Source organism: Vicugna pacos, chromosome 6 (assembly GCF_048564905.1).
Source record: "Vicugna pacos chromosome 6, VicPac4, whole genome shotgun sequence".
Classification (NCBI taxonomy): domain Eukaryota; kingdom Metazoa; phylum Chordata; class Mammalia; order Artiodactyla; family Camelidae; genus Vicugna; species Vicugna pacos.
Genome location: NC_132992.1, coordinates 53,996,830 through 54,012,504, shown reverse-complemented (window position 1 = coordinate 54,012,504; position 15,675 = coordinate 53,996,830). Strand labels below are relative to the sequence as shown.

The following is a 15,675-nucleotide window of genomic DNA, read 5'->3' as shown; positions in this document are numbered from 1 at the left end:
AGTGCCTCTGAAAGGTAATTTTTTAAAGAAATGAAGTTGATCAAAAACTTGGAAAGATGCAAATATGGCCCCCTAAATTGTATTTGAATCTCACAATGGATGTGGAGGTAGAAGCCTTTTAGAGGCTGGATGTTGGTCATGTTTGGGAACAAGCATTAGTCAAAAGGCTTGAGGTTTGTGTGGTCATTCTTTAAAAGTGGTTTTTATCACTCTCTCCTAACAGGAGGGAAAGGGGGATGTACACAGAGCAGCTGCAACAGTCCAGCAGCCCAGGCACCCACACAGATCCTGCTCCAGCTACCTGGTTGAGAGTGAGCGAGCCAGGACAGTAAATTTTCCCAACGCATCCCTATGGTGGCCTGAGTCACCACAAGTGAACCCCTCTCTATAAAAGGACTCTAACATAGGCTGTGCAAGATGATAAAGCACTTCTATCACTTTCTCCTCCTTGTCCTCCCTTGTTCCCAAGTTTTGAAGCAGAGGCTAAAAGTCCACTTCCCCAGCTCCCTTGCAGCCCAAGTGCTGGCACCTCACCCGAGCTGCTGCTCAGAATCTGATAGGGAAGCTACTAACATGGAGATCTGGGGATGGTGGATGTGGGTGTGATGGCAGCTACTCGCTGGGGGCATCGGTTCCAGTAGCAGAGTTCAAACACCAAGTGTCAGGTGTCAGTTGTGTGAACTGCAGTGTTTGCATCCCATAGAGGCAGTAGTCGTGTCTCCTGTGGACCAACTCTAAGGTATGATTTGGGTGTCATTTCTGACTATTCAGCCTCCATATGTAAAGAATCTCCAGCTCTCCTAGAGATTCTGTTAGTGTTATATATCCTTCTGGTAAATTTTCTCTGTGGTAAAATCTGTCCAACTTAGTTACTACTGCTTTTAACTAAGAATGCCCACAGTGGATAGTTCTGGGGAATAGGACACAGTTCTCTGACATCTGAGTCTTTGTTATGTCCAGCATGGGCTATGTGATTAGGAGTCAGGTCACAGCCACCCTGTCACTGTGTGAGTTCTCCCCAGTGATAGAACTGGTAGTAGCTGTCAGTTTCTGATCTAGTGGGGACATAAAGAAAAATACTGGATACATCGATTAAGATTCTTGCCATCTTCTTAGGATTTATTGTACAGGTCTACAATACATCTTAGAGGGAAAAAGAGAATAAGAGATCTGAAAAACTCCACAAAAGGCTAAATGTCTTGGAGGTCTCGAAATGTGTGTCTGCTGCCATGGGGGAGTAAAAAAAAAAAATTACAATAACCTAAAAACAGGTATTTTTTTCCGCCTAGCCCCACATTGTGACTGTCATTGATGATACTCGACCAGATGTGAACACCTACGTCTATGTTCTCACTAGAACCACACAGAGTTAATTCTTATCCTTCATGGTGATATGTTTTCTAAGTTGCCACAAACTTAATTAGTAAATACCGAAGCATTGCATCTAGGGGAAATACAGGGTTAGGCTCCTGAGAGCTTCAGGTCATGACATTTGGTCAATTGATCAACACATAACCTTGTGTTATGTGTGTTTCTGTTCATTAAGTCACCTTATCTAGTATACACTGCTGATTCCATAGCAACAGCACTGTAACGTAAGACTGAGGAAACCTACCTAACATACGTATCTTCTCCACAAGGCACAACATAGCCTTCTTGTGCTTAGGAACCCTAGACAGCATGTCAGCACTATGCTTCAGGGAACATTTTAAATAGTATAATCACCACCACCAATAACAATAATGTGAAAAACATGGTACTAAATAGACCATGAGAAGAACACTTTGTTTAAAGTATGAGAGCTGAAACAAAAAGGCAGAGTGCTGCTTCGGTTTGGCCTGAGCTGGGAATACACATGTTGAGCAACTCAAATTTTTCACTCCTCTGCTTAAGTCTGTGAGTGATTGTGAAAGTGCTGTTGAGTTTTGATTGGGGGTTACAAATACATTTTAGTACATAGGCAAATTCACAAATAAGGAATTGGCAAATAAAGGAAGGACTGTGCTTTGTTCATAGAAATATTCCTGATGCCACAAACTGCTTTTGAACATTGTGATTACACATCATCCTTTCGAACTTCTGGGTCATGAATGTGGGTGGAGCGATGTAAATTGCAAAGAGAAAACAATGTTCAGTTATGAGAAAATTAATTTGGGGTTGAATTTTCAGGTGGTAATCACGATCCGTAGTGATTTTCTAAATTAGCTATCCATAAAGGAGGTAAATGTTTCTTGCTCAAAACAAAACAAAAAACAAAAAGATTTCTTGTTCCGTCATTGGCAAAGCAGATTAACAAAAATTATACCCCAACAGTTTTTCATCTAGACGCTCTCTACTGCCCCTCACATTTTCATTCAATAGGTGTTGCTTCATTTTGAAACATGGCTACAAACAGAGTACACATATTAGTGACCATTTCTTCTCAACTTCTCTATGTAATATTCACATGAATCATTTCAGATGAGCTCACACTATTCCACTGAGCTGCCGGACATTTTGATTGCTTCCAATTTTTGCTGTTTTAAATAGCTCTACAATAAACATTTTTAAAGAAAAGTTTTCATTTAAAAAAAAATTTGTTTCCTGAGGCTAACTCCCCAGAACAAGTGAAGAAACTGGGCACCCCGATTGCTAGTAATTATAAATTAATTTATAATTAATTAGGAGCCTACAGAAAGTGGTGACAAGCCTCCCTGTTTCCCCAAAGATCCTTCAGCAGTGGCTTTATTTCTTTAATTTGCTAAATTTATAGGTGTGAAATTGCATTTTATTATTGTTTTAGTTTGCTTTTATTTAATTACTGGTGAGGATGAAGAGCTTTTCCTATACTGATTTAGTCATTCCCTAAGTCAATTAACATTTACCAAGTCCCTGCCGGGTGACCAGGAGGCCAGGTGTATGTCAGATCCTGTCCCTGCCCTTGGAGAACCCTACCTCTGCCTGCCTTTATTTTGTACAAACTACCTATTAAAATTCAGCCATCTGATTACTGGAGGCTCTGTTGTCTTTTAAGCTTTGAAAAAGCATTTTACTTATTCAAATTCAGACAATAAATCTTTACCTATTACAATGCCAATACCTTCCAAATTAATTTTTCCTTAATTTTGATGGTTTGGTGGAATAATTTTAATTGTTGAACAGACAGAAATAAGGAGTCATATTCAAAATATTTAATAATTGGCAAAACTAAATATCAATACATCATGTAATAAACCAGAAATACTTAACCAAAATATATTTAACATTCATTTTAGTTGCTGAATTAACTACCTCCTAAAATATTCCTAAGTGAGACATTAGAGAAAATGACTCACCAAAATATTCTAGAGATTTCCAGACTGTTTGTTGATTTTTACAAATTGTTGCTGTGATCTTAAGTTGTTGAAGCTGTCACCTAGCTCACTCAGCGATGTCCCTGCTCAGACCATAGAAGAATCACATCAATGACTTCACCATGATATGGACAGTCATTAAAGCTCTGATATCTTTGTTGCAGCCGGGCATACCACAGAGTCTTCACAAAAGGGATGCCCTGCAACTCTAGGCAGCCCTGGGGCAGAGAGAGCACAGGATGCTGCACACACTTCCACTCACTCGGTGGCTTCTGGAGCCACCAGCCTCTAGCTGGCACTCCTCCCAGGTCCATTAACTCCTCTGTAGCCACTGATGGGTGATGTCATTAGAGACTGTATCGTCTTAACCAAGAGATAATTTCTCTTTACCAACTGAAATGAAAACATTTCAGTATTTTAACACTCAATGCAGCCCTGCTACGATGTACCAGCTGATGATTAGCGCTGGTTACCCCATATTAAATGTTTTACCTGAAATGATTATCCAGACACGTAATCCCTGCTGATTTGACACCTGCTTAGATAAAAGAGCCTAAGCATTCCCAAATACTTAAGACGGTCCACCTGGTAGGATATGGGAACACACTGGAATCATCCTGAAATGCTCCACATCTGAACTCTGCATGCACTGGCTGAATACCTCACCCAAATGAACCAAATACAAAGTCAGCTGATGAGAGCATTTCAATGCCAGGAGGGACGTTTACATCACTTTTATTCAGTTGTGAATACTGAGTTTCTCTTTCTGACAATTAGACAACCAGTAGATTCAAATCTCTTTAAGGCCAAGTCCCTCTGGCTGGGAAGAACTTAGATCAGTTAAAGTTAAGTGACTGAGAAGTTTCTCCCTGATGACCACCCCACCACCAGTGACACAACCTCCCGCCCCCAGACAATCTGTCCCCTCTTCTGGAGAACTTAGAAACAAGGAAATGGGATTGCTCTCTGAGAGTAAAACTATTAAGTCTGTTATGAAAATTTTTCCAAAACTCAGAAATAAGGCAGGATGACTACTGTGCACCCTTCAATGTCACACGAGAACACTGTCTGACAAGCTCGTCCAGCTTCATCTGATACTGCAGGAGCATGGTTTTTGACTTACTGTTGAGATGGGCCTGACTCTGTAAAACTAGATATTCCCTTGTAGAAGATTGATCAATTACAAATGATTTTTTTTTCCTGGCAGAGATGTAAAAATTTGATTGAAAAAATAACCCCAAAGGCTATGCCTTACTGCCCTGTAGGACATTAACCAGTTTTGTACATAATTTGGCACTATTATTCCAGCATTCTTTCTCTCACTTATTATATATACTTCTTGTATTCTTTAATCAAGTTTTTCATTTGCTGTTTGCTTTAATGAGTTAATTAAATCTTTAACATGGGCTTACTATGTATTTGGATGAGATTCATGTTCTTAATTTTTCCAAAACTGACTGTAACAATCATAATTTAATGGGTTGCAGTGGAGATTTGCAAAGACATCATTGAAAAGACAGAATTATGTACTTCTAGACAGATCTGACTAGACTGACAGCAGTGACTCAAATGAATTCATTTCATTACCTGTCAGTCAGCAAAGTTGAATCAGTGAGCCAGCATTGGAAGCTTCATTAGTAAATGTCCATCCATCTAAGCACTGACCAAGGAGACGTGGTCCACTTGGAAGGTGCACCCCTATGTCTTCAGTAGGTAACCAGCCTGATGCCACTAACATACAAACTGTATATCTAGCTCCTTTTCCCCATTTTCATGCTCACTGAGTAGCCTCTGGATTATAAATCGGTTTCTCAGGCACGGAAATGATTCACTGGTCAGGCCAACATAAGTAACCCAGTCAGTTTGTAGTTTCATTTTTCACTGTAAAATAATAAATTGTCACTGGCATGCGGTTTTTGATTCCAGTTCTTTGTGGAACCTGACAGCATGTGTCTGTGTTGTGACTTCAATCAATTCTGGTTCTTCAACCAGATCAAGTTCCTAGGCCTGCAAGCTGTGGTCTACCCAAGAGCACGTGATTCCACCAAGGGAAATGCCAACTGGTTAGAACTCTGGTGACAGTGCTTCTCAAACTATCTGTGGTTCTGGATACGTTTTTCGTTCATTTGTTTTTAATTTCCAATCCCTTGTGGATCAACACTTTAATACAATGCAATAAAAATACATTACCAGGGAAATGCAATTTTTAAAAAAGTCATAGAAGATGAAGGCCCAGTTTTTTTAATCACAGATTCAAGAGAATCCAAATTACTCTGCAGTATAGAAGTTCCTTTTAGAAGCAGAAAAAGTTCTCAATTTACGTGCTCATCTCAGGTCCAGAGACTTTACCTCATCTGGGAATTTGTTAGAAATGCAAATTCTTGGGCCTCATCTCAGAACAACTAAAGCAGAAACTCTGGGGTGGGGCTCAGCAATCTGTGTTTTAATAAGACCTCAGGTGACTGCGATGCCTGCTTTCATTTTCATGAGCGTCACTCACATAAAACGAGTCACAAGCCTAAATGGCAAAAGGGCCAGGCAGGTACAGAAACGTAATTTTGACAAGATGAGGATTATAAGGAATGGTAGAGTCTCTGGCAGACTGTAGCCCTGATGTCCCACATAGAAGCCTTCAAATCCAGACACACACACAAACACACACAAACGCACACACACATACACACAGACACCCCTCTGGTCACATAAAACTTCTACTAGCAAGTGTCGGACCCCGTCTATTACTTTTTCTACATGTGGATTGATAGTAATCTCAGCCTTGATAAAATATGATGAGTTACCTTTTCCCAACAATTCCTTACCCTCATGATATTAGAAATTTAATCCTAAGTGTGTGAAACCTTGGTACTTGTGGTCTTTATTTTGTCACAAGAATCTGTTTCTGTTTTTAATTCACATCATTTTGAATTGTGAAATGTTATAATACATTTTTAATCATCCTCGACTATGTTTTTCCTTTGACAGCTTGAAAGTTCATTCTCACCAATTACTTTTAGAATAATTTTGTGATATTCCAGAAAAAGTGTTCTGTCAACATTTCGAATGAAACTCTTAACTTGGTTAACTATGAGTTCACTTGGTGATGGGTTAGGAAAAACAGGCTTTCAACTCCTACCCTAGCTTTGCTGCTCAGTAACTCTGTGGCTTTGGGCAAGATATTGAGCCTGTGAAATGTCAACAGCAACACCTCCCTCAAAAGCCTGCTGTAAAAAATTAACGAAACAACATAAGCAAATCACCTGTCAATTTCCAGGTGCTCCAGAACCTCACAGCCTTCTCCCTTATTCCCATTCTCAAATGTGGTAGCTCCCAATTAATAGTTGTCTTCATTCCAGGGAGGAAAGAAATGGAGAATAAAACAATCCCAAAAGTGATACATTTCTCCCTTTGTACTGCTTGTCTATGACCTAATTATTTTATATATAGTATTTCTATTCCAAATATTTTTGGGTGAGTTGTACCATGGTCATAAAATGTGACATATGATATACTTTCCTAGTTCTTATTGAATATTTCTATGTGTTCAAGTCAAGAATATATTTTTATAATTTTCTATATGTCTGGGAGAAAAAGATTTATTTTTTCCACTGGCAACAAAAATAAAAATGGATAAATTAGATTACATAAAAATGAAAAAATTTCTGTGCAGCAAAGGACACAACCAGCAGAGTAAGAAGGCAACTCATGAAATGGAAGAAAATAATTGCAGATCATATAAGGGGTTAATATCCAGAATATATAAAGAACTCCTACAACTCAGTAATAAACAACAACCCAATAAAAGGGCAAATGATTTAACATACTTTTCTCCAAGAAGACACAGAAATGGTCAATAAGCACATGAAAAGATGCTCCCAGTCACTAATTTTTGCTTTTGCTTGTGCACTTTTGCTGAGAATATACAATGGTACAGCTATCATGAAAACAGTATGGCTGTTTCACAAAAAATTGAAAATAGATATACCATATGATCCAGAAATTCCACATATAGGTATATATCAGAGAATTAAAAGTAAGATCTTGAAGAGATATTTGTACATGCATGCTCATATCAGCATTATTTACAATAGCCAAGAGGTAGAAGCAAACCAAGTATCCATCAATAGATGAATGGATCAACAAAATGTGATATATATACACACACACACATACAATGGAATATTATTCAGACATAAAAACAAATTCTGACATGCTACAACATGGATAAACCTTGAAGACATTATGCTAAGTGAAATATAGCCAGTCACAAAAAGACAAATACTGTATATAAATTCTTATATGAGGTACCTAGAATAGTCAAATACATAGAGACAGAAAGTAGAATGGTGGCTGCCAGGCGCTGAGGGCAGGGAGGAGGGGGAAATTATTGTTTAACCAGTATAGAGTTTCAGTTTTGCAAGATGAAAAGAGATGGATGGTGGTGATGGTAGCACAATGAGAATGTGCTTAGTATCACTGAACTGTACACTTAAAAATGGTTACAATGGTAAATGTTATGTTATGTGTATTTTACCACAATTTCAAAACAAGAAACCTCAAAAAAAAAACCTGAGATGTTTATTTTCCTTTCTCCACCCTTAATTTTGACATCAATCATAATCATTCTGCCTACTGTTAGTACCATTCTTGCTTTAGTTCCAACTGGGGCTTGGGCTGGGGATGGCCCCGAGCCCCAGGGAAGGGGCTGGTTCAGGGTCTGTGGGCTCAGCCAGAGAATGGCTGAACCTTGGCTGAGATGAGGCTAAGCTAGGGCTGATGGGCAGAAATGCTCTGGGAGAGGGGAAAACACTGGGTTCCCCCAAAGAGCTTAGAGGCAAACTCTTATTTGTCAGCAAAGTTTCAGGACCAGGAGTCTACTGCAGAGATAAGGAAACGTCTCATAAACAAGGTGGGACACGGTCCCTGAAGGTCAATTCCAGAGTTGAGATGGGTTTCCAGAAAGCTGACAAGGCATGGTCAGAGATGGAGGTTTCATCACAGCCACCCTTCCTCCCCTTTCTTTTTCATCCTTCCTCACAGCTGCTGAAGGCAAAATACATCAGAATCTCAAGGTCTTTCTTAATTAGCAGTCTGGGTCACCCTACCTCTTTTACTGTCGCTGAATCCTCATGGCATCATGGCTGGAACCCAGAAGGCAGAGCCGACAATGTCTAAGTGCTATAGTGAACTGTCAAAGAAGGTAGAAGGCAGCTCCTCAAAAAATTAGAACTGCCACAAAATCCAGCAATTCCATTTCTGGGTGCTTATTATAAGGAAACAAAAACCCCACCTTGAAAAGATATCTGTACCCCCATGTTCACTGCAGCATTATTTGGTAATAGTCAAGACATGGAAACAACCTATGTGTCCATTGATGGATGAAGGGATAAAGAAAATGTGATATACACAGACATACTGGAATATTACTCAGCCATAAAAAGAACGAAATCTTGCCATTTACACCAACATGAATGGACCCTGAGGACACTATACTAACTGAAGTAAGTCAGACAGAAAAAGACAAATACTGTATGATCTGACTTATATGTGGATTTTAAAAAATTTTTTATTGAAGTATACTTGATTTACAATGTTAGTTTCAGGAGTACAGAAAAGTGGTTCAGTTATACATATACATATATATTTTCTTTTCAGACTCTTTTTCATTATGTGTTATTATAAGAAATTGAATATTACATGTGGAATCTTAAAGCAAAACAAAACAAAAACCCCTGAATCTTAGACACAGAGAACAGACTGGTAATTGCCAGAGGCTGTGGGGGAGGCAGTTATACTATATGTGTGAAATGGGTAAATGTGATCAAAAGGTACAAACTTCCAGTTATAAGATAAATAAGCCCTGCGGATGTAATGTACCGCATGGTGACTACAGTTAACAATACTGTATTTCATATTTGAAAGTTTCTAAAGAGCACATCTTAAAAGTTCTTAACCCAAGAGAAATAAATTTGTAACTGTGTGGTGATGGATGTTAACTAGACTTATTGTGGAGATGGTGATCATTTTACAACATATATAAGTATTGAATCATTATGTTGCATGTTGTACACTTGAAACTAGTATGCTCTATGTAATTTACATCTCAATTTTAAGAAAAAGAAAAGAAAGTAAGGGACAATGACTCGGCTCTAGCATCACTTGTCTGGGAAGCTCTACCCTGCGGTGGGAGAGGTTGCAGGGTTACGGAGCTGAAGGACTCCGCGATGAAATGCACATTTGTATTCAGTGCACCTCCTGCCATTTTTTGTTATTTTCAACTCAGACAAAGAACTTGCCTGGTCTTTTGTGGCTATTTTGTTTGTTCCTTTGGGCTTTTGTTGGAGCTATTATTTTCACAATTTTCTCTTTCTTTTTTTAATGAGTGATCTTTTCTGCTTTGTTTCATATTACTTTCTTGTATTTTTCACTTTTTATCAAATCGGGATAATGAAGCAAGGAAAGAACTCTTTATTCCCGGCCAGGACTGTGGTGTTCCTTCCTATACTTACCCAACAGACATCTATCTCAGGCCCAGCAAAACCTAAATACAAGGACTATTCTACACTTAAAACTGTTTATGCAAGCCATTCAAAAGAATCACTAAGAAACAAAGAAACTCTCTGTCATTTCCTGTATAATTTAAATATTTCATAATCATTTGTAAGCAATAGTATTACCTCAAAGGCTGGAATAATACCACTCCAAAATTTTCATAATATGAGATCTGTAAGCTAGAATCTGTGGTCTCTAATAAAGGTAACCACAGGACAGAGGCAATTCACTTGAGAAACCATGCCGTAGATGGAAAATAAAATAAGTGAAAAACAATACCCAGAGAGCAAGAACCTACCAAGAAACAGAGTGTTAAGTCCATATTCAGAGGGTCTCTCTGCTGACTGAGCCCCTTGCATGTTGGTCTGCCTCCCAACAACCTCATTTCAAGGCAGGACTTGAAAAGGATGTTACTGTCATGGCAGGTATTTCCTGTTGCCTTCCTTTAAAGCATTATTCCTTCAACACATTGTGGGACAGGCAGCCTCCAACATGGCAGGGCCTACAACATGCTCTGTCTAGCTGGCCCCAATCAGCCCCATCTAGCCTTTCACCAAAGGAGTTCCCAGCCCTCCCAAAATCAGATAAGAGGGGGCCCCAAATTATTTCGTAATCTCCTCAGGGAAGTAAAACATTACAGCTAGATCTATGTCCCTAGAAGGCAAATGGATCTCTGATTTACCCACTTAATTTTTTCATCAGTTAAACTTCTCAATCCATCTCTCCTTCTTGAAGTTACCACTAGAGTTCTGATTCAGCTGCAAACTTGGTTCCAGCTGTATAACCTGCTCAGCTGACACCTCTAATTCTAACTTTCTAACTTTCTCCTCTTCACATCACACCTTCATTTCCACAACTCTCCCTGGGGTTGTAAGCGACATAGCCCTGCTTCCTACATCTATCTTCATTTTCGTTAGCTATAGGAGCCATCACTTTTACAGTTGCCTGACCCTAGGAAGTCTCTTTCCGCACCCCCAAGGTCGTCAAGCCAAGGAAACTCATACATTTCCTAACTGTAAGTGAATAAATGGTTTTGACTCCACTATATCCAGCCCAGATAAAACCTCACTGTCCAACTCTACTCAGTGTTAGTAAACCAGGAGGTATACAACATTTACTCCTAAACTTCAAACGGTCAAAGCTTTTCTCTGATCCTGAGGGCTCTTGGAATATACTCCACAATTTTCACTCTTGGAAGGATGCTTCCCGAGGAGAGACCTCGCTCTAATGTTACCACTTGTACGTTTTAACATTATTTGCTTGTTCCTTTTGTTTCTAACAGTTTCCCCCTTTATCCATTTTATTGTGATATTCTTAGATATTATTCTCAGTTTCCTTATAATTTGTTTAATTAATGTATCATAGTCCTTTGTATTTTAATATATGACCTTTTGTTTTAGGCACATCTGTTTCATGTGGCGTAATTAAGTTCATGTTTGTTATGATTGTTATATTTGGACTATCATCTATCATTCTTTAGTTCCTCTTATTTTTGCTATTTCTTATATATGCTTAATGCATGTATTAACTAAACACTATATATATTTATACACACTCCCTTCTTTCTTTTGAAACATGTTTGAAAGAAAACACTGAATAAAACTATTTCCACTTAAACCAAATCTCTACATAACACACACACACACACACACACACACACAAAATCATGACAATCATCAAATTCATTTTCCTGTTGTTTTCTAGTTATAGCCATAATAACAAACCCCATATCCTCAGCCTTTTTCGTATGAGTGAAAAAGAACACTTGCGTTAACAGCTTCTGCCCTTCCCCATCTTATCTCATTCTCTTTTGGAAGACTGCCTGAAATGATGTATTGTAAAAACTTCATACATAGTAGATGCTCCCTAAATATTAGTTCCCTTCCTCTCTTCCTTTTAAGGTTTAGATCACAATCCTTTTCTGCAGTGGGATGATGTGTTAGGAAGCACTGATCCCTCTTAAGTTAGTGTCTTTAGTATCCCATCTTGAGTTGACAAGGCTGCTTGCGATATGAAGTTCTTGTTTTGGACCCAAAGTGTAAGGTCAGTGACTATTTAGGGTTGGTGGGATATGTGAAAATGTTTCTTTAGCTTTCCCAAATGAATGACATCTTGCCTGGATCATTTTTTTCCCATAAAAAGAACTGCAGATGATTCACTCCCTTGGGGAGTTCATGTTCTCAATTGCGGCTGCATCTGAAATCATTATTTAAATGTTATCTGGACTTTCTTTCCAGATGTTTTAAAATTTCTTCCTCACTGAAGACTGAAAATATTATAAGTAGTAAATGCTTTGATATCTTTCTCTGGGTGTTAATTTCCTTTTATGGGCCAAGTCTTTAATCAATTCTGAAAACAATTTTACCTTAAATTGTTCATTCTTCAAAAACGAATTTCTTTTACTGGCTCAAGTACGTACTTCTACTAGTTTTAAGTTAAAACACTATTTTCAGTTTTCTATAAATGAGTTATTTTGATCTGCCATTATTCATACATGTGTATTTAAGCCATCTAATTTTGGATTTGATTTGGTAGTTAATAAGCATATTTCTTTAATTAACTATTTAGCAGTTATCAGTCTAAACTCTTTACTACTTCTAGAAATGTCCTTAATTTGTGATATTGCAATTTTTACCACATAGCCTTTGCTTCACGGCTTTATATATTCTTTCTTATCATTTGAGTATATTTTAGTCATTTTTTGAATTCTAAGGGAGACTTTTTGGTTGTTCTGTTTCAGACAACTTTAAAGTTTATTGTTCTTTTGTAACTTCTGAAAACCAGTTGGGTTATTTTGAAAATTCTTCTTTGACTTGTTTTTTGAATATTAAGGTTATGCATTTGAAGATTTTTGTTTGAGACATTTTCATTGGCATTTTAGTGAGTTTAATATGAAGAAGCCTATCTACATTGCTACCTAGGCTAATGGTTTCCAAGAGGTAAAAATATTTCTACATGTAAATTCTAGTCTTTAAAAGTAAATACAGGTGTACTGTAGATATTTTTTAAACTGATAATAAAATTCTTCCAATAAGTGATATTCCATATCTACCTTATATCTTGAGATTTTTATCTTCAAATGAGCCTCTGTACAACAGATAAAACTATGCTTCAAAGAAAACTGAAATGTAAACACAGTAATTAGTTTCCTCTAAGATTCTAAATAAATACATAAATCATGGCTAACCCCGAATTAAAAGAAACGGCATACCTAACCGCACAGAGCTCAGAGTACCACCTTCATCTGCCCCACAGTAGCAAAGCTGGAGTGAGGTCAAGTGGCACAAAACTCTTCTTTAACAGTCTTTAAGTCAACTTATTACATCTGTCCCTGGGGACTGGACTTAGGGGATGCTCTGTATTTTAGCCTGAGAATAAGATTTAGCCTTAAGAGAAGAAAAACTATTTATATTTATATTTATCTTTTATCTAGCCATTTAACCAAACTTCCAATTCCAAAAGAAATAAAAACTCTTATGTATTGAAGAATAAATACATTTTAAAAGAATATTCAGTATTTATTTGAAAGCCATTATAAAGTATTTTTAAAGTATATAAAGCAAGACTTGAGCAGAGAGAGACATATTTCCTGGATGAAAAAAACTGAGTATAAAAAAGTTGATCCTTTCCAAATTAATATATAATTTTAATACAGTTTTAATCAGAATCTCCAATGAGAATTTAGATTGTAACAAAATGAGTTTAAAGTTTATATGGAAAAATTGCCAAATAATACCAAGAAATATTTAAAAAGAAGAGTAAAATGGGACTCAGTTGCTTTTCTATATATTAAAACCTAAAATAAAACTATCATGATCAAGATAGTATCATACTGAAACAGGAATAGTAAACAGACACAGGAAATAAAAACCAAGATACAGAAACTGATACAAGTGTATATGGAACAACATATGACTAAGTTGGTATCTCAATTCGTAGACAAAATAAGTGGTGTCATCAGATTGGCTGTACATTTGAGAGAATATAAAATTATATTCATACCTCACACCATATATAAAATATATTCCAGATGGATTTAAAAGATGTATTTAAAAATAAATCAACAAAAGTACTAGAAGAAGAATTAAAAAGGGGTTTATATTAGCTTGGATGATAGAAGCCTTCCTAACACAAGAACCATAAAGGAAATGATATATGAGACTAAATACAAAAAAAAATTTTTTATGGCAAAAGATAATATAAACCAAATCAAAGACAATAGACTAGGAAATAACTGCATCATATGGAACAAACAATATATTACTGTCACTAATAAACTAAGCGCTCCCTACAAACTGAGGAGGCAAATAACCTTTAAAAGACATGGGCAAAGGATATGAAATCACAATTCACAGAAGAAATGCAAAGAACAATAAAAACATGTGAAAATATGCTCAACCTCATCAAAATTCAAGGGAATATAAATGAAAACAGAGTATCATTGCTCACTCAGTAGGGTAATAATAATGATGACTGCAACATGGAAAACCAGTAGCCTCACACTTGCTAATGGAAGCCTGAACTGGTATAACTTCCTTGGAAAGAAATCTGGCCACATATTTTTAAATGTGAGATACACGTGTCCTTTGACTCAACCTCCTGTGTCTCCCCCAGCTCCCCACTTTTGAGATTCAACCAGAGTGAAGCACTGGTATATAAGGATGGGTTACTTAGAGAAAACACAACCACAGCCAAGGGAGACAATGTTAATTTCTCTCCACAGGGGACAGTGCAGTGAATACTATGCAATTATTAACATGAGCAAGTCAGAGCCAACCTATGAGCTGAGGGAATGTCTGTGACATTTGTTGTGAAAATTTAGTTGCATGGTAGTGCTTATATTTTAAAAATCCTCAGAGAGGATATGCACACATATGTGACTGGACTGTATGAAATTGCAGATATTCAACTCCTTTTGATCTAATAAAATGGGAGTCTCCTAGGTCACAACCTAACATAAGTTATTACATATTTATGAGAATGATAAAATGTAGAATGATACACCCAGCATTAACACTGGTAACCTGGGGCGGGGTAAGGGAGGAAAGGGAAAATGAACGACTTCTTCATACATATTTGCACTGTTTCACTTGTTAAAAGTTTTGAAAATTAAAAATAACTAATAAAGAAAAATTTGAGGGAAAAATAGAAAAGAAACAAGATTCTTAGGCTGGCTATGACTTGAAACCCATCTAGGGGCAGAATCTACAGCAAAGGTCCATTTAACTTCATCAAATACAGTGAACAAAAACCAATTTATTTCCTTGTCTCTTTCAAAAAGATGGTTTAAAATAAAAACCCAACCAATTATTTGTTAACTAAAAAGAACTTCAGAATTTGCAAAGAGACTAGTAAAAGTGAAAATTCAGAGAACATTAAGTGTTCAAGTGGAGCAAGGGGAACACTTTAAACTGCTAAATGGAGAATAAATGGGTGTAATCACTTTAAAACAACCTGGCATTATCTAATAAAGTTGAACACAGCATATTCTATGACCTGGCACCTGAACTCCAAAGTCTACATCCTAGAAAAACTCCTGGGTGAGGACTAGGATACGTGTACAGCGTGTACTGTGCAGCATTTTCATGAGAGCAAAAAGCTGGAAGCAACTGGAATGCTCCAGATCGGTAGAATGGATAAATAAAGTGTGGTATATTTCATACAGAAGAAGAACAATGCTGATGTACTAATACTAGAAAACAATGCAAATGAGCGAACTCTAGCTGTACACATCCACCCAGATAAATCTCAAAATAAATGTTGGGTAGAAAAATCTAAGCCAGAGAAAAAGTAT

General features: G+C 37.2%; 1 protein-coding gene across 2 annotated transcripts in view; it reads right to left on the bottom strand.

Annotated features, from left to right (window-relative positions):
* Window positions 1-15,675, bottom strand: part of GNG2 (G protein subunit gamma 2) — a 114,844-nt gene that overhangs the window by 69,617 nt on the left and 29,552 nt on the right. Inside the window, exon 1 of one of the 2 annotated variants that reach the window (XM_072963056.1) lies at window positions 8,435-8,519. The exons of the other annotated variant lie outside the window; for it this stretch is intronic. The gene's annotated coding sequence lies outside the window, so the exon portion shown is untranslated. Of the gene's footprint in view, window positions 1-8,434; window positions 8,520-15,675 lie in introns of those variants that run through there. 2 annotated transcript variants of the gene reach the window in all.